The sequence below is a fragment of the Spermophilus citellus genome (genome assembly GCF_964194105.1).
Source record: "Spermophilus citellus genome assembly, chromosome: 4".
Lineage (NCBI taxonomy): Eukaryota > Metazoa > Chordata > Mammalia > Rodentia > Sciuridae > Spermophilus > Spermophilus citellus.
In genome coordinates this window covers 219,296,594-219,316,961 of record NC_138185.1, presented here as the reverse complement: position 1 = coordinate 219,316,961, position 20,368 = coordinate 219,296,594, and the positions used below count along the sequence as shown (strand labels likewise).

Below are 20,368 nucleotides of genomic sequence, written 5' to 3'. Positions count from 1 at the left end.
AGTAACAGAAGACAAGAAACATCCTTAACTTAGATCAAGAGGGGAATTATTAAATCAATGATGGTATAACCACAGAATAGAATATCATGCAATTTTTAAAATGAAGTAGATCTACATACATCAATATGGAATACTCCACAAGATATATTGCTAAGGGAAAAATGTAAGAAAGAACCATGTATTTGAATATGCCTATGCACATAAAAATAAAGAAATCTCTGATTCATATGCTACAAATAATTTAATACATATATATATATACACACACACACACACACACACACACATATATATACATAACTGGCACCCGGAAAAGTTGCACAACCATGACAAAACAAACACACACACACACACACACACACGGCTGACTGCTAGAAACCTATGTAATTAATTAGTAACAGGCAATGCCTTAGGGGTAAGAGGCTTACTTTTCATTTTGTACCCTTTTATGAAACTTTTTAAATTTATTATTTGTGGTACATAGTATTAACTTTTTGATTAAGATATTTTTTTAAAAATTCTTCATAAATAATTAAAAGAACTTGATTAAACAAAATGTCAAAGTAATGCTTTCCAATGTTCTTAGTTTGGAATCTGCCAGTGCTTCTGTAATATCAGGTTCAGTACAAGCTGGCCCTACCAATTGCCTCAAGTAACACTACAATTAACTGTGTAGAAAAACAACTCTCAGTACCTTCATTTGCAGACAGATCATGCCTGAATGTTTTGATGGTGAAGACTAGTCAGTCTTTAAAGAACAATACAGCTTGTACTCTTCAAAGAATAATACATCTCTAAAAGACCAGTAACTGAAAATGAACACCGACATGAAGTTCTTACGTTAATACAATGATTTACTTTTGCTCAATTATGAATGACTGAATCTATACCAGAAACCATTTAACCACTAATTATAACATACAACACTTACATATAAATGAAATGTAATACATTATTGTTAGGCATCCATGTAGCAGGCTGTACATTAATTTAAACATTATCTCAATTTTTTACAGTAACTATAGAACATAGGCCTTATTATACTGACTGTACACAGAAGGAAACTGTCCATAAGGGAAACTGAATAATTTGTCCATGGCCTCACAACCACTAAACAGCAAGGCCAAAGTTCAAAATATATGTATGCAAAGTATAATTTTTGCAAAAATGCCCCTTTCCTAATTAAAAAACACACATATTGTAAACAGATCATTTGCAAAACTAAAAGTCTTAAGGTGGTAAAATATTTGCTTTAATTACTAATAATACAGCCAAAATTATAATTGCTATAGAGTATAAAAAATAAAACAGAAATATTTTCACATTATTATAAACACATATCTCACAGCCTAACTCTACTAAGTAAAATTAGTATGACTTTTAAAGATTAAAAGAACAAAAGCAATAAATCACTGAAATAAGTCTTCAAAAATATGTTTTAAGTTGCTTTTTAAAATGGGTTAGCCAGGCGTGGTGGCATATGCCTATAGTCCCAGCTACTAGGAACGCTAAGGCAGGAGGATCACTTAAGTCCACAAGTTGAGACCAGACAGGGCAATAGACACTCCATGTTGAAGTGTGTGTGTGTGTGTGTGTGTGTGTGTGTGTGTGTGTGTGTGTATGTGTGTGTGTATACAAAATCAGTTTGAAAAAACTTGATATTATAAACCACTGCAGGATATGGGGGAGGGGGGTTAGAAAATATTACATATATAAAAATAGTGCATTTAATGAGACTATCTTCTTGGTTCCAGTGCAAAACCCTGAAGATTCTAAAGTCAGTTTCTTCTGTAATATCAGCATCTGAATGATGGCATTTTTGTTAACACTTTTTACTAAATGGTCCAGACAAAATCAACTACTCAACAATCTAATCTGCCTACATGCAAAAGAAGTAAGATAAAAGTCTCAGCACTGGGGCACGTTAAGAGCACTGAGCATACATATCCCTGTATGCATTTCACAGCACTAAAGACACTGTATTGCCACTGGCAGTATATCTGTCAGTCTCTTTTGACATATTTTGTCAGAATCTGGAAATCGGGAATCCTGTCTTACTCACCTTGGTATCTCTTGAGTCTAACATGATGAGAAACAAACGGATATTTCCTAAGAATGGGCTGAATTAAAGTCATGGTCCAGGTCCACCTCCTATGAATTCAGACAAGACCCAACTTCTCCAGGTCTTTTTTCTTAACCTGTAAAATGAGAAGCTTAGATTACAGTCCAAGCCAGGCATTTTACCGGTTTGTAGGGAAAGGTATAGTTCATTTTAGAACCGGTAGGAACACAAAGGATGTACATTTTCTAATCTAAGATAATCTACAATCACATATGTTGCCAATGGAAGGTTTGGGAATTCTTTTAACCCTCCTGCTCACTATAGAATGACAACTCCCTGAACACAATAGAAGAAAAAATAAAGAAAAAAATGTTTTGAGTTAAAGATAAATCAAAGTGAACATCAAAGGTTAATGAATTCAATAATAAAAATAATTCAATTTTTAAATGGGCAAAAAGGATTTGGATAGACATTTCCCCAACAGAGATAAGCAAATGGCCAATAAGAACCAAAAAGATTCAAACTCATGAGTCATTAGGGAAATAGAAATCAAAAACAGGAGATACTACTTCATACCCAGGTATAAACAAAAAGGCAGACAATAAATAACAAGTATTAGTAGCATCTGTAAAGATCAGAATCCTTTACACATTATTAGTGAGAATGTCAAATGGTGCAGCCCACTTTGAAAAACACTTCATTAGTTCCCAAAAGTTGAACCCAGAGTTATGAAAATACACATCTAAACAACAATTCGTACTCAAAAGTTCATAGCAGCATTATTTACAATAGCCAAAAAATGTAAGCAACCCAGCTTTCCTTCAACTGACGAATGGGTAAATAAAATATGATATATCCATACAATGGAATATTATTCAGCAGTAAAAAGAAATTAAGTCCCAATATATGGTAGAACATGAATAATCTTAAGAATATGTTAAATTAAAGAAGCCAACCATAAAGGATCACAAAGTGTATAATTCCAATTATAAAAAATTTCCAGGATAAATTTATAGATGAAAATCAGAAAGTGGATTCTTAGGAATGTAAACAGGGATAAATGGATGGTGACTGCTAATGGGTAGGGGTTTCTTTTAGCACTGATGAAAATATTCTGAATTTCATTATAGTGATCACAAGCCTGTAGATATACTAAAAACCACTGAACCGAAACTCTTTAATAAATAAATTGTATGATATGTGAGTTACATCTCAAACTTTTTTTAAGTCAATGAAAGGAAAAATGTAATATCAAGAATAACAAAGGAAGGAACACCAGCTACACTAAGTAGTACCATTCTTTGGAAACCAATCTAGACCTATTGAAAGAAAGTAAGAAGTCACTACAAAGCAGGATGCTAAGAACACAAAAGCAGCAGCAAATGGTAGATTTTCTGTTATTCATCTGGCTCCTGACTTACCCTTCTCAAGGACCTAGCATGCAAACCTGATACAGAAATTTATAAGGTATGCCACTTTCCAGGAGCAAATATTAAAGATGGGAGAGAGAATTTGTCAAGATTAGAGCTCATTGATCATGAATGACTCCTGCTTATTCATGAACTCCACATTTCGTCTATGATTCTTATAAGTTCAAATAAGAAACTAAAGGAAACAAAAAAATAAAATGAATAGCATGTACAGATGACTTTCAAAAATGAAACTGGTGTCCTCATTCATAAATTGCTAACACAGAATGATGAGCTCCTCCTAACAAAGGACAAGAGTACGTGTGCCAGTAAGATGAAAAGAAGATGCCTGAACAGAGATTAGTCAACATGTCCTTCATAAGCCACTAAGATATGGATGCATATTCATACCAAGATAATATAAACCTGAGAAATATCATAAATACATTAGAAAATAGAATTCAGATACAAGATTCTAACAAGTCTCAATAATACTGCAAAACTAGGTACAATGATCTAGCAAATCCAAGTCAGAGTGAAATCAGAAAACATTCCATCCAAATTCTTCAATTTACAGATGAAGCTGAGGCCAGAGGGATTTAATAACATACCCAAATTCAGAAGGCTCAGTAAAGGTAACTGAAAGCTGAAAATAAAAGAATCCTAACTCCCAGGCTGTGTCCACCTGGCCCAATGCAACCTGCTACACTTTGTACAGATTAAGTGTGTAAATTAAAAAGAAAGAAAGAAAGAAAAAAAAAATCCTGACCCTACTTTACACCAAAGTAAATTCTAGAATTCCTAGAAACTTATACCTAAAAGTGAAAGACACATATAAAGCATCTAGAAACAAGTGAATATTTTCATAACCATGAGGTAGCAAAAACTTAAGTGAAACACTAAAAGCACTAACCATAAAGGAAAAGATTAATAGAAATTAATTAAAATATAGAATTTCAGTTCATCATAAACACATTACAAGAGTAAAACGGTAAGCCACATAAAAGAGGGCTTTAGAATTCACATATTCAACAAAAGATTGTATTCAGAATTTACATAAAGTCTAACATTTTGATATGAAAAAGGACAGAAAACCTGAATTGTTTAAAAAGGTGGGGGGGGGGCAAAAGCTGAATACTTTTCAACAGCGGAAATATAAATGGCTAACAAATACATGAAACAAGGTGCTCAAATCATAAATCATGAGGAAATGTTAATGAAAATCACACTGAGATCTTCTATGCAACTGTTAATATGGTTTTAAAAGGGTTTTTAAAATTGCTTAGCTGACAGTTTCAAGTAGAGGCGAGGCTTAAGAGCAATTGAAATTCTTTATGTTGGGAGGAATATAAACTGGTACAACCACTTGGGAAAACTGGCAATATCTATCAGTATCTATTAAAGCAAAAGATATTACAGCATACACTATGATCAGCTGTTCTACTCCTAGATATACACCTAACTAACACTAATATGTGTACCAAAGACATCAACATACTATAATTACTTTAAAAATGTTACCAAAACTATTAAGTAGAATTATTCATAATTATCCAAGTATTAACTATTTCAATATCTATCTGTAATAGAATGGATAAATCCTGGTATATAATTTGTGGTGGTTTTAAAAAACGGCCACAAATTCTTTGGTACAACTTCCTAATGCTGGGCAGTCTATGTTCTCTTTCCTTGAATCCAGGCAGGCTGTGTCTATTTCAATCAAGAGTGTGACACAAGGGCTGGGGATGTGGCTCAAGCGGTAGCGCGCTCGCCTGGAATGCGTGCGGCCCGGGTTCGATCCTCAGCACCACATACCAACAAAGATGTTGTGTCCGCCGAGAACTAAAAAAATAAATAAATATTTAAAAAATCTCTCTCTCCTCTCTCACTCTCTCTTTAAAAAAAAAAAAAGAGTGTGACACAAGTGACCTTATGACTCTGAAGCCAAATCATCAGGAAGATACCTCTGGGAACTCAGCCAACATGCTGTGAAAAGCATGGCCTCATGGCCCCCATGAAGGTTACTCCAGTCAACAAACCTGGATGATCCTGGTCTTCAAGACATCCCAGTCAAGATACTAGAAACAGGAGTGATGGAGCCTCTTAACTCATTCTAAACCCCAACCATTGTAGAGCAATGACAAGCCATCCCTGCCAAGAATTCATGAGCATGACAAAATATTTTTTACACCACTAAATTTGGAGTGGTATGTCATGCAGTAATCAGTAACAAAAGTTAGTGTGTTTGGCAGTAACTGATGACCAGACTACAAAAATAACATGGGTAAATCTCAGACAGAACAATGAATGGTAGGAATCTTGCAAGATTAGGACAAAGTATATATTACCCCATTTACATGAGTTCAGAACCAGACAAAAGTAATCTATAGTTAAGAAGTCAGAACAGTGGTTACCTTGGTGGAAGTTTCACTGGAAAGGAGCACAACAGAGGTGTCTGGGTGCTAGAATAATCAATATCTTGATCTGGGTAGTGGTTATTATAGTGTTGAGTTTGCATTTTTTTGTTATACTTCAAAAAATGTTTTAATCAGAAGAATCTGGTAATCAAATAGATGCAAATGTGTGAGGAAGAAATGAAGAATGACTCCAAGCCTCCAGGCACGGAGACTAGGTACTGTCATTAACTCAATGGTTACACAATTGTGGCAAATAAATACAGGAGCGAAAAGCAGCAATCATGTCCTGTTCATTTTGTATTCCACTATCTACCAGTCCTTAATCCAAGTCATTCCAGGATACTCCTCTCATTTTCATCCTACCTCTATGACCACCCCTTCTTGGTGACCTACATTGCCTCCTCTCTGTCCAGTTGCCTTTTTAATTTCAGGACTTTCCACCCAGGCTTCTCTCCTCAATTCTCTTTTCAATCTGCACACCTAAACATGTGGATATTCTTTTATCCCCCATAATTCCAATCTCAGCTGGTACAACTTCCATAATTCCAAACTCAGCTGATGACATCATCACATACTTGTTCTTTTAAGCTACAAATTTCGAATTTGATCAGGAACCAGGATTCCAAAATATCTTAAAAAGTTGAGTTAGGCCCGGCACAGTGGTGTACGCCTGTAATCCCAGTGGCTCAGGAGACTTGAAGCAAGAGGATTAAAAGTTCAAAGCCAGCCTCAGCAAAAGCAAGGCACTAAGCAATTCAGTGAGACACTATCTCTAAATAAAATACAAAATAGGGCTGGGGTTGTGGCTCAGTGATTGACTGTCACTGAGTATAATCCCCAGTAAACTCCCCCACAGAAAAATTGAAATTAGCCAAATCCATTAAAAATAAATTTAAGATCATAAATATAAGCTCCCATGCCTGTGACCTAAAACTAATGCAGAACAGCAGGATGAAGAGACGTCTTAGTCAGGTTTTATTCAAGTCTAGGCTCAATATATGGTATGGTCATCCAAATAATGTAGCTGATATTAATAAAAATACAATATGTAGAAAAAGGAAGGCAATATTTTCCCCAGAGTAACAGAAGAAAAGTGCAATATCTAGAATAAGAGATGCAACTCCATTTTTTTAATATCAAGTCATGCATGGAGTACTGTTCTCAATTCTAAGCACTATAACTTAAAAATGGAATTTTAGGGCTGGGGATGTGGCTCAAGCGGTAACGCACTTGCCTGGCATGCACGGGGTGCTGGGTTCGATCCTCAGCACCACATAAAAATAAAATAAATATGTTGTGTCCACAGAAAACTGAAAAATAAATATTAAAAAAAAATTCTCTCTTCTATCCCTCTCTCTCTCTCTCTCTTTAAAAAAAAAAATGGAATTTTAAAATATAGAAAGCCACCAGTGTGGTGAACCAACATAAAACCATGTCATGTAAGGAATAGCTAATGAACTGAAGATGTTTCACCTCAGAAAGATTGAGAACACTTGATGACTTTTCACATATTCAAAAGGATGTTACAGGGAGGGGGATTCAGCTTGTTGTATGTGTTTCTAAAAGACAGAAGAGAGTAGAAAGAATAAGATTTGACAATAAGAACTTTATCAAAAATCTATCAAAACTTTAATAAAGAAAGATAGGCTGTCTCTAGAGTAAGGGTTCTCAATTAGGGATTCTGTCCCCTGGCCACTAGACATTCTACAATGCAAACAATCCCCAACAACAAAGAACAACACCTCTAAAATGTCAACTGTTTAAGGGTTGAAAAACTCTGCCCTACATGTAGTAAGTTTCCTTCACTGGAGTTCTCTGTCATTGTATATAAATATACCAGCCAATCTCTAGATGATGTCCAATAAATGATTTTCAAGGATGGAGAGAACAAGTCACAAAAAGACATTGTTCTGCATAACTCCGGAGCTACAGAAAATCACCTTCAGGTATGTTAAGGTGATAATGATGATGGTGACATTTACTGTAGGTCAAACATTACACCAAGGTCTTCCTCTACATACTTCATGGCTAATTCCCACAACTTTATAAAATACATATTATTTTATCTTGATTTGATGTTAAGCTAGACTACCCTAATATCACATAGCAGTCAATAAATGAGCTCTAATCTACCTGATTCCAATGACATATATCACGACACAAGGCATAAAAATTAAGTGACTTTCAAAGCTTTCACACTCCAGAAAAGAAAAGAAAATATATTACAGAAGTATCCGGACAAAGTCTAAACAGGTTTATACTCATTGCAAACCTAGCTGGCTAGGAAAAATAGGATTATCTGAAATAGTCCTCTGATGAAGGAGAGAACAATTATCCTGATTGTCCCCAATTGCCTACTTCTATAAGAGCCAAGAAGCTCTATATACTCATGGAATCTCAGTCAGAGCTGGGATTAATGATGACATCCCTTTATCCATAGGCGTGAAAGCTCAGGATGGACAGACGTTTGAACATCCCCGACTGGGAATCCTGCCCTTAACAAATACACTAGATGCAGATACATGGTTTCTTGGCTGCCTATACTGACGCCCATCTGTCAGGATGGCAGTGTGCCTGCTCACATGTTGGTCAAACTGTCACTAGGGCATAGGTGCCAAGCAATGATAGTTTTAAATGGGCAGCTTGCATAGCACTGTAAGAGCTTACTCTTCATAGGGGGAAAAAAAAGAAAAACAACTCTGTCTGATAATACTGAAGGGCTGCAATCACAAACGAAATATTCTTGATCAACCTCAACATTTAAGTAGAAAAGAGATCTGGACCAATAGAAAAGAGTCAGACTAAGGAAGTTAAGCAAAAAGGTATTTTTGAAACTCAATTGAGTTGTCACAATAAAGCTTTTCATATCACCCTTTCACGAATGTAAATCATCATAACCTTTTACACAGGAAAGCCCTTTGCTCACCAAATTACTGTCTTTAAATGGATGCTATTTTTCCATGATCTAAACAAAAAAGTAAAAATGCATTCATTTCTAGTAGTTTGTTTAACATTATATAAGTTTCATTTGTTAGCTGGTTATTTTTTAAATGGAATGTCTTTTTTTTAAATATATCTTTATTTATTTTTATGTGGCGCTGAGGAGGGAACCAGGGCCTCATGCATGCAAAGCAAGGGCTCTACCACTGAGCTACAACCCCAGCCCCAAGGTAATCTTTTAAATGCCTAAAAGAAAGCAGAAAACACATGAAATTTCCACAGATGAAGTGGGGGCAATGGGGATGGGAGTACAATTTATATGAGAAAAGAAATCAAGAACTAAAACAGATGATAAAAAAACAAAAACCAAGTATTTTAAGTCACAAATTAAAACACTGAGACTCAAGGGCAAAACTATTAATACTATCAGGTCCCTTTCACTGAAAGCAGAATGTTCCTAAACCACATCTAGGTTACTATTCTATCTTAAAGCCCTTTTGGATCACTGGCATTATGTATCTAATTTCTTTCCTGTCTGGAAATTCTTCCCTAAGACTTATACCCTAGTACTGCAATTTTAGCCATTTGTTCTTATTCATTCCTCAGTGATTTTTGAAGAACAGCTGGTCATCATCATTCTCTGAATAGTTCTTCATGAAAGTATCAGGACATACTGATTAAAGAACCCCTGAGTTTCTTCTTTGCCATAATAAATAAATGTGATAAATAAATCTGATTCCAAAAATTCTCATTGGACCAATTTATCAACTCTTTCTTATCATTTCAGCTGCTCAACTCCTGAACCCTTTTCAGACTTGACAAAAAAATGTCATCCACATCAACAATAAGTTAGCTGAAACTACTCTTCTTGACATACATACAACTTACTAAAAGTAGCATTGATAATGAAGTCCAGCAGAATTCTCAGTGTCCATCACTGAAGAAGGGGCAAAAGTCTAAAACACACCATTAAATTACCCTTTGCTATAAGTTTGGATAAGAACCCCAAAGATCCTTGTGTTAAAATAGGGAGCTTTGATCACACAGTGTGGTGCTACTGGGATGTGGTGAAGCTTTAGAAAGTAGTCTAGTAAAAGGAAGTTAGGTCATTTCCTTGCACCTATGAAGGAAATACTGGTACCCTACCTCTGCTTCCTGAAAGCCACGAGGTGAGCAGCTTTCTCACTCCCTCCATGATATATATATACTGTCTCACCACAGGTCCAAAAGTAACAGGGCTAACTATGAATTGAAACCTCTGAAACTGCGAGCCAAAATAAACCTTTCCTCCTTTTGTTGATTACTTCAGGTCAGAGTGATAAAAAGCTGACTAACACAGCCTTCTAGGACATACTAGTGTCTTACGGTATTCTGAAGCGACATCACTTTTTTAGCTTTTTGGTAGACCTTTGTAACACAAAGTCAAGAGTCATGGTTACATCCTACTCTTCCTAACAACGTATTATGGCCATATATGTCCCTAAAACAACTTCTCTTAAATACCAATTGTGCCATATCATTTTCCTGCTCAAAAACATACAGTTAACTCTGTAGCAGCCAATGAAACTGATTATAAACTCTTCCAACTAGCCAGCAATTCCTTTACGCATAAACAAATTATCCTTCCTTAAACTCCCTACTCCCCTTAATTCACATGATTCCCCAAGTCAGATCTTACTTATTTTCTCTAGGACATGTCTTTGCTCATGATATTCTCTAAAATGTCTTCCCATTTTTTTCAAGATTCAAGTCATGTCATGTCATATCTTCAGAAATCTATATTCACATTTACTTAATTGCTCATTCATCTCCTCCTTTCTTCACTTTGGTACTCAGTGTACAATGTATTTTTTGATCATGGTTTAAAAAAAATTTTCTTGATCATGGTTTAAAAAAAATGTTTAATGGAAAAAAGGTACTCTTTTCAACAAATGTCTCTGGAATAGCTAGACATCTATAGACAAAAAGTAAAAGAAACAAGATCTAAACCTCATATCCTGTGCAAAAATTAACTCAAAATGGACCATAGATATAAAAATAAAACATAAAATGATTAAACACAAGAAAACAAGAGAACATTCTCCTAACCTAGGGTTAGGCAGAAAGTTTTGAGACATGCATGGCACCAAAAACAATCCATATACTGATAAACTGAACTTCATCAAAGTTTAAAAACTTTTGTGCTATGAAAGATACCATAAGAGAATGAAAATACATGCCAGAGACTGAAAGAACACATTTACAAATCAAATATTTAGCAAAGGGTTATACAAAATATACAGAGTTCTAAACACAGCAATAAGAAATCAATTACATGGCGGGGGATGTGGCTCATGCGGTAGCGCGCTCGCCTGGCATGCGTGCGGCCCGGGTTCGATCCTCAGCACCACATACCAACACAGATGTTGTGTCCGCCGAGAACTAAAAAATAAATATTAAAAATTCTCTCTCTCTCCTCTCTCACTCTAAAAAAAAAAAAAAAAAAAAAAAAAAAGAAAGAAAAAGAAATCAATTACAAAATGGGAAAAATACTTAAACAGAACAGTCAAAGAAGATATGAATAGCAAATAAACATGACAATTAGCCATTAGGGAAGTGCAAATGAAAGTCTTAGTGATTACTACACACACACACACACACAAAAAAACATAACCAATAACAAACAATGGCATCAATGTGAGGAAACTGGATCTCATATTACAGTGATGACAGGACTGTAAAATGACACAGCTATGCTGGAAGTCTGGAAGTTCCTTAAATTAAACATACACTTACCATACAACCCAACAGTAGCACAGCTGGGCATTTATCCTAAAAAAATGACAACTTATATTCACACAAAAACCAGTACATAAATGCTCATAGAATTACAAACAATGCTTTATTTGTAATCACCAAAACTGTAAACAACCCACATCCTTCAATAAGAAATGTGGTAGTCATATAATGGACTTATTACAATTATCAAAACAGTGATGAAATCTAGGACACTGATCTTGCTGTAGTATGAGTAATTAAACTATTCATCCAAGATGCATTTTTAGATTCTTTATGTGTGTGTGTATAGTCCTATGACCTTTTATCTTCTGTATACATTCATGTAACCACCACCACAATCAGGATACAGGGCTTTTCTATCATCCCAAAGAAATCCATCTCAATAAACATTGACCTGTTCTCATTTTTATAATGATAACATTAAATGCTATATAAATGGAATTGCTGGCCTCCAGGAGAGGCAGGCACTTTTAGGAACTAGTTCCTATACTTATGGGAAGTGGGAGCTGCTGCCCCATTAAAGATTATTAATACACTTCAAAGTTCTTTTACTTTTGTTTTCAGCTAAGGTTCTTTGCAGAAACTTACAAGGAACGAGTCAATTTTACCCAGTCACTGGCTCAATTTTAGGTGCCCTAAACTTTGCTCATTATAATACCAATTTCTCAGCCCAGAGAAAGTCCTTATGACCATTTTTTTTTTTTTTTGGAGAGGGGAGAGGGGAGAGACATGTGATTACCACCTCCAAATGCCCATGCACAGGAATGTGTTTATCTCTGTATTTAAGGATGAATCGTCCCTATATGAGTAAGTTTCCCCAATAAAAACATCTGGCTTTCTTTGTTCTGAGAGAACATTAATTTGCACACAAACTTCACTGCTCACCTTACTTGCTACAAGAAATAAACCCAGACTGGGGATATAGTTCAGCTGGTAGAGTGCTTGCCTTGCATGCACAAGGCCTTGGGTCCAATCTCCAACACCACAAAAAAAAAAAAAAAAAAAAAAAAAACCCTCTCTTCTCCTTTATCTTCTGGTTGATTATTGGCTTTGCACTCATTCCATTCTGCTGAGGAATCATATAATCATAGATCCTTTGAAGATTGTTTTTATTTCACTTTTTCCACTTTTTTCCTGCAAGCCCATAAACTCCATCCAAATTGGTGCATCTATCAAGAGATCATTTACTTTTGTTGATGAGTGTTGTTCTGCTATTAGGGTTATGCCACATTTTATTTAACTATTCACCCAGAGAAGAATTTGTGGGCTGTTTCTGGTTTGGGGCTAGTATGAAGTTTTTGTATAAACACAAGTTTTTAATTTTTCCAGATAAATGCTCAGCAGTACACTTGCTAGGTCATATGTTAAAAGTATGCCTAACTTTTTGAGGAACTGTCAACCTAATTTCAAGAATGACTATACCTATACATTTAGATTCCCATGTTACACATGAGAGGTAATATAATAGTCATAATTTCTAACATTTTTTCCGTAAGCCTAAAAAAACTAGATCGTCTCCTAAATTTTATAACCTTAAAATTTTTTAAAACAGAAATTTTTTAAAAATTTTTTCTGGTTCCCTGATACTTTTTATGACCTCTACAGGTAATTTACAATTTATGATATTTGTATAAAATTTATAATTATAATAATCTGTACATTGATAGCTATGGTCATATAGCAAACTGCAAAAAAAAAAAAAAAAAAAAGGTGAAGTACATTTAAGCCCATAGTAGAAACAGTAAACATTCTTCTTCCAGTCTATGAAGACTAAAACTTCAACAGCACTTTCTAGTACTTAGTATTGTGAAATGTGATCCCAATGCATTAATATATAATCATCAAAAGATGATACACATATGAGTTCCGCTGACACATGGTAAACAATTTGAGGAAAAAAAAACACCTGAAATACAGTGTAGTTATCTTGGCTATGAGATAAAACAATTATATAATGCAGTCTGGGTTCTTAAAACAAAGAGCTAAGTCTAGCGCAGACATAGTTATGGCTCACATGCAAACGGTAGGTACACTGGCAGTCCACAAGGAGAAAATTAGCACAAAAAAAAATTATAAGACTTCAAAAAAGGTCTTATAATAGGATGGTACTGTCCTCAGTCCTAATAATTTTTCAATTCTTATTTTTAGCTCTTTGTGCAACCATTATGTTCCTGATACTGAGTTGTATTAAGATGTTTCCTTCCAATGTTAAGTATATTTACTTTAAATACATATAACATTCTTGAATCTCAAACTAATTACTTTGCAATTCAATTATATCTTCACACTTAATGTACAACTTACTGGTGAACATTTTAGTGTATGTTTTTGTTGGGGTTTTTTTATTTGTTTGTTTGGTACTGGGGATTGAACCCAGGGGCACTTAACCACTGAGCCAAATTCCTGGCCCTTTTTTGCATTTTATTTTGAGACAGGGTCTCACTGAGTGGCTTAGGGCTTGCTAGTTGCTGAGGCTGGCTTTGAAATCACAATCCTCCTTCCTCGACCCCTTGAGCCACTGGGATTACAGGCATGTGCCACCAGGCCCAGCCTAAAATATGTCTAATGATCATCCCAAAATATGCCAGTGTAAAGAGTGTTTATCTTAATTTTGAAATCCGAGAACATTGGTTCTCATTCTTTAGGGTTAAACCCACTGAGAGATAGGAGTTATTTCAAGAACTCATCAAAATCCATGGACAGTCATGTGCCACACAGTGACATTTCTGTCAACGGATTACACAAATGAAGCAGTCCCATAAGACTGCATCACCTTGGGCTGGGGTTAAGGCTCAACGGTAGAGCACTCACCTAGCAAATGTGAGGCCCTGGGTTCAATCCTCAGCACCACATAAAAATAAATAAAATAAAGGTATTGTGTACAACTAAAAAATAGATATTTAAAAAAAAAAGTGACGTGGTAGCAGTCAGTTTGTATCAATACTACAATATTCACACATCACTAAACGATATATTTCTCATTTCTCAAATCATGTCTCTGTTGTGCAGTGAGTCATGACTATACTTACCTGAACACCAAATAAAAAATATCGTTCACAAAAAAAAATTTTTTTCAAAGTTGACAAAAAGATGCTATGAGTAATAAAATTCTTAACAAATTTACTGAAGAATGTTAGTAAAAGTAGTTTCTTGCCATCTGTACTTAGTGATGAATATTAAAAACCCAATATTAGTATAACCGGGGAGAATACTAATACCTCTATAAAAATTTTTTTTTAATGCTGCCTGTATGTCATCCAGAACAAGGATGTGTACTGTTTTGAGCACAAAGATTTGAAGCAACATTGTGAGAGATGGAGCAAGAGTAATTGAGAAAGCACATGAAATTACTTCAAAACATCAACCTCAGAATATGGAGCACTTAAATCATCATTCAGGAGTCAAGGTGGGTCAGGATCCAATGGCATAACCTTCTTCACCTCCTTATAATGGCAAGTAGGAAGAGTCACAGAAACTTTGGTTGAAAAGACCAAATATAGAGTACAAATACATATTGGTTAGCACCTAGCAAAATGCTTTGTGAGGCATTTATAACCTTTCTAAATTAATCTTGCATTCCTATAAAAATTCCACATTTTCTACATTTCACCAATACTGTAGTTTTTCAAATGTGCCTTATACATTCACCAGCTGAGTGTATGCCAGATGTTAAATAACTAAAGTCAAAAAGAACAGTCTACATTAATTTAAAACAAAGAAAATTTGCTTCAACAAAACAGGACAAGAATAGACTTTGCACCTAACGCAATTCCTGGTAAATGGTAGGCAAGTGATCTCTAGTGAATAAATGAATCCACTTTTTTCTCACTCTGAAAAATAACCTCAGCAAGTATACAAAACATCCAACCAGTCTGAAGAATATTCTTCAGTCCTATTCAGTTACCAATCATTTTCAGAACCCATCAAGACCAATTTTCAGGAAAGCCTTGCTCACTCACACAAAGAAGCAGCATTTAATTCCCATAAGACTCACTGCCTGATATGTGCAGATAAGAGCATTTGCACATTTGCATAAATTCAGGAGTCATCCTTTTTTCATTTGATGTAAGGTAAATTTCAAAGCTTTGCTGCATTTCCAAATTTTTATTTTTTCAAATAAAAGACATTTTAAAGTTTTATTTTTCTAATCAAAATCCTATTCATAGTATATCTTATTAGGGATGCTTTAAAGGGAAAAAAGTTGTCAAAATTAAAATCTTGCTTCTCCTTTCCTAGACATCTGGGACAGTTACTTTATTACTATTTCACATTAGTTCTCAAACTTAAAAAAAAAAAAAAATTGGCCTGTTTCCTTTAAGAAATTTAATTTTAGGGTCTGTCAACATTTTGAATGCATTACTGTTATTTTTAAAATATACATTCGCATACTGGAATAAAACTTAGCATAAGCTTCCCATATAACCATTTCCTGGGCACTTACTAACTTAGTATATGCCAGGCTCCATGCTTAACACATTACTCCATTATCTCATTTGTTTAACAAATATCCTCTCATAATTTCTGCAGCACTGAGCATAACAAGAAGGCATTACACTACAAAACTGATATTTGTTCTGTATACTGGTACTGTACTAAATTGACAGTAATGCCTAACACAAGCTTATTGTTATTAAATTCTACTTCTGCTACTGTATCTGATCAGCGATGCTAAGATGCACAAATACCATCTGTGGTAGCATCAACACAACCGAGAAAAGCTATTATTAAATGACAGAGTACTTAAGTTACATTCCCTTCTACAACATAGGTAGCAGACAAACACAATCTTATCTACCCATAAATTTAATTCCAGTTAGTACATATCATTCTGAATGGCAAAACATAACCCGCATAAAATGACTATGTAAAGAACTCTTGGGGCTGGCGCGGTAGCTCAGTGGCAGAACGGTTAGGTTCGATCCTTAGCACAACAAATAAAATAAAGGTATTCTGTCCATCTACAACTACAAAAAATTAAAATTAAAAAAACTCTTGCTTCTGAAATTATTTTAAAATTGTAGATATGCTCAGCATGTCATAAACAGCACGATGCCTTTATTCTGAACTCTTAAAAATAAATGCTGCCCTTCAACGTTTTTCAGTCTTTTTTTTTTTAATTTCAGACTCAACAGATGGACAAATCCAGTCAAAAAAAAAAAAAAAACTGAAACACATAATTAATGAGGCTCTTCAACAGTCCCCTAAATTTAACCCCACGATTCTCCCAGGAGCAAAACTGGTATTTCCAAGTTGTTCCATAAAATGGAAATTGGACACCACCCTCCCCACCGCCGCCGCGGGTGAAGAGTCCAGAAAAACGGGTGATTTGAAAGAAAAGATGTTAAAAGGGGTTAAAAAAAAATGGGTGGCCTCAAACTAGCGTCTCTGTCACTGCGACTGTCTGTCCCGAACTACTTAGTGGGGAAAACGACGTGCGGCCCTGGAACGTCAGTAAAGGGTGGCGCCCTGTCAACTGGAGACCCGAGGGGGAAGCGTCAGGACGACCGTAAAAACCGCGGGCGTCGGCGCGGGCTCAGCCCCCCGCGGCAGGAAGCCGAGCTGAAGCGGCGGCCTCGGTCTGGACCGGGAAGGCCCCAGGTCCGGGTCACCCCGCAGGCGGCGGCCTGGCCAGGACCGGGAAGGCCCCTACGAACGCGCACGCCGGCGCTGCGCGGCCGTCCCGTTCCCCTCCAGACCCGGCCGCGGCCTGGCCCGCCCGGCGGGACGCGGCACCATCGCGCACATAGGGCCGGGTTCACCGCCGCCCGGCCCGGCGGCCGTGCAGGGCTGAGTGTGCCCCGGGCGCTGGCGGCCGCGAGGGAGGCCAGGAAGGCGCGAACGCCGGTGCTGGCTGAGGCGGCCGCCGATGCCCTCGCCGCCCCAGCCCGGCGGCCCGCCTCCGGGCCCCGGCTCGGCGCGCGAACCCTAGGACCGCACCGTTCGCGGCCTCCCTACCCCGAGCCGCAGACCCGTCGCCTTCGGCCCAGTACGAACTTCCCGCCGCTGTCGCCGACTCGCAACTCGGCGGCGACGCCGGCCCCTCTACACCCGGCAGTACGGAGCCTTCCCATTGGCTCTGAGCGACGGAGGAGGCGGGGCGAGCGGTACGCGGCGGGACGGGGGTGGGGCGGTGTTTTCCCCGTCTCCCTTGCATGCCGGGAGCTGTGGTCCGCGCGCCCGCTGCATGCTGGGAATTGGAGTCTTGGCGGCAAAGTAGGGCGCCGTCCCTCCGGCCCCTAGGGCTTCTGGGAAGTGCGGTTCACAGTTTCTGACTCCCACCTTCTGAACACACACACTGAACTATCGCTGGTAGGAACCAAAGTACATGTGGCCGGTGTTCAGAGTTATTGAGTGTATTGACAGAGCATAGGATGAAAAAGAGGACCTATGTCCCCATTGGCTGAGTGCCCTGCACACTCGAATTTGCCTTTGCCTGTCTATGGAAGAAACCACATGCAGTTCAAATTCTAGCTCTTCCATTTTAGAGCTTTGCAACCTAAGGGAAGTTACTTAACCTCTGTGAGCCTTGGCTTCCTGTTTTTGTCAGGATTAAATGAGACAATGTATAGGCAATAGTTTGCACTTGGTGCTCAATAAATATGAGAGGGCCTTACTATTATTATTCTGCTCACCTGTTGCCTGGTGTCTAAATTCTGTCTTTCAAAGTCTGTTTCAGTGTATACCTAATCCTTTGCAAAATTTCAGATGTAATTTCCTTGTACAAGTTTGCCTTGTATTTATAATCACTTGTCTAAGTCTGCATATCCACACAAGCTTTTTGCAGACTAGGGTGCTGTTCTAGGTCAAAATCACAAGACCATACGCAAAGGGAGATTTACAATGAAGCATGAGTGTCAGGACCTCTCTTTCATGATGTGTTTCAAAGCCCTGGGAAGAACCTTAACTGTGTTTATACATCACTTTGGAGATTTTTTTTGGTATGATTTTCTTAAAATTGCATGAGCTTCAGTCCCCACAAAACCTGTAATCACTGTCCATTGGACAGTGCAGCATCGCATTGATGTCTTAACATTTGCCCCTCTAGATACCTGGCCTCACCAGATTCTCCCCATCCTGCCCTCTGCCCACGGAGGCTACTCCCTACAAACCACTTCAAGATCCCTGTGCTCCCTGGCTTCTGTTGTGTTCAGCCAGTGGGGAACCCCACAGAGGACTGGAAGGAAAGCTAAGGGTTGGTTAATGGGTTCCCCCTGGTTTCCTCTGTCCCAGGCGCCTCCAGTTGGTCTTAGCCAAAGGTCACTGCTCCCTGCCTGCCCCACCCCCAGTTTGCAGGATCAGCCCTCCCTTTGAGCTTCAGATCTGGAGGTGGTGACACCATGACTTGCTGAGCCACAGTCATGACTGCATCCTCCTGGTTCCCACCCCACACCTCTTTAAACAGTCTTATTACAAATAAACCCTGTTCAAATGATCCTATTTCAAATGTGTCATCTGCTTTCTACTGAGACCCTGACAGAAACACATGCAGAAGGAGGGCACTCGATGAATATTTGTCAGCAAAGAGGTCTCAAGATTCACACATCTCATGAGTGTGGAATCCCCCAGCAAGACTCTGTGGCCAGAATCCATTCAGTGAAAGACACTCTGTGCATGTAGACACACACACACACACACACACACACACACACAGAGAGAAGACTTGGAATAGGATTTATCTGTTACAGTGTGACCATGTTCCCTGAACCTCACTGTAGACCTGCAGAAGAAAGGTCCTTCCTTCCACACTGGGTTAACAATTGGCTGGCCTTAAAGCACAATTAAATCAACCACAGAGAGTGAAGTTTTCCAAGGTGAGAATAGACTGTATTTATTCTGGAGCTCAAGGCTCTGGCACCTCAGTAGGATGGCTTACTGCTCAACGCTTCTTAAACACAGCACATTTCAAGGTAGTTGCCAACACCTCCAACACCACCCACACATGCAGAGACCTCCTATCAGGGCAGAGCCCACAGGACCCCAGTCTGAGCTGCTATTGCAGAGGAAGTGTGTCTGAAATGCTGCAGACAGGAACACCCTCAGCACTTTGTTAAGCGTTGATAGCTTCATATCAAGGTCAAGGTTATGCAGAAGATTGACCAGTCAGGATGCTCTGTGGGTTGGGCTTTTGGAATTGAGAATTGAACCAGAGAAGAAGGGACATGAGTACAATCCTGCCATGTGTTCATAAATACCTGGACAGTCAGACTCAGCACCTCCTGCGAGCTGGGGATTGGACTAACCTAGGGATACTGGTTTAACAAGTATTTAAGGAGGCCATGCTACCTGTTAGGTGCTGTATTTTTTCACATGCATTATCTCCCCAATTCCTGGAAGGAAGAAAATGTCTCAAAGAATTTAAACAATTCCAGGTCCTCTGCTTCACCTTCTAAGTGTGTTTTTCACGGCCCCTTTATACCCAGCTTCATGTGCTACATGAGGACAGTTCTTCTAGATGAACCATTTCGGCACAGTGGTGGAGACTTGTAGAGAACTCTGGCAGAGATGGATAGTGGGAGTCCTGGTTAAGAAGTCACCAAAGATGATCAGAGCAACTCAGAAGTAGGCCAGGCTCCGTAAATAACAGTCTTCCAGCTGCCCAGCAAAGGCAGACCGAGCTTAAAATCCATCTGTGGAATCTGCGTTGATCTGCCACATGGTCAGGCCCAGAAGGGTGGGAGCCCTGCCACCCTGACAGCCCCAGCATGCCGGCATGGAGAAGTACACATTGTACAAGACACGCAGGGAAAGCGCCTGGGGGGGTG

The 20,368-nt window shown here is 38.1% G+C and overlaps 1 protein-coding gene across 6 annotated transcripts in view; it reads right to left on the bottom strand.

Annotated features, from left to right (window-relative positions):
- VRK1 (VRK serine/threonine kinase 1) overlaps positions 1-17,659 on the bottom strand; it is an 86,001-nt gene extending 68,342 nt beyond the window's left edge. For 2 of the 6 annotated variants that reach the window (XM_081292232.1, XM_081292237.1), the window contains exon 1: positions 17,562-17,659. The gene's annotated coding sequence lies outside the window, so the exon portion shown is untranslated. Of the gene's footprint in view, positions 1-694; positions 810-2,062; positions 2,199-7,361; positions 7,448-17,561 lie in introns of all 6 variants that reach the window. The other 4 variants (XM_081292235.1, XM_081292234.1, XM_081292233.1 and 1 more) reach the window with 4 other exon arrangements.
- Positions 17,660-20,368: the final 2,709 nt, after the last annotated feature.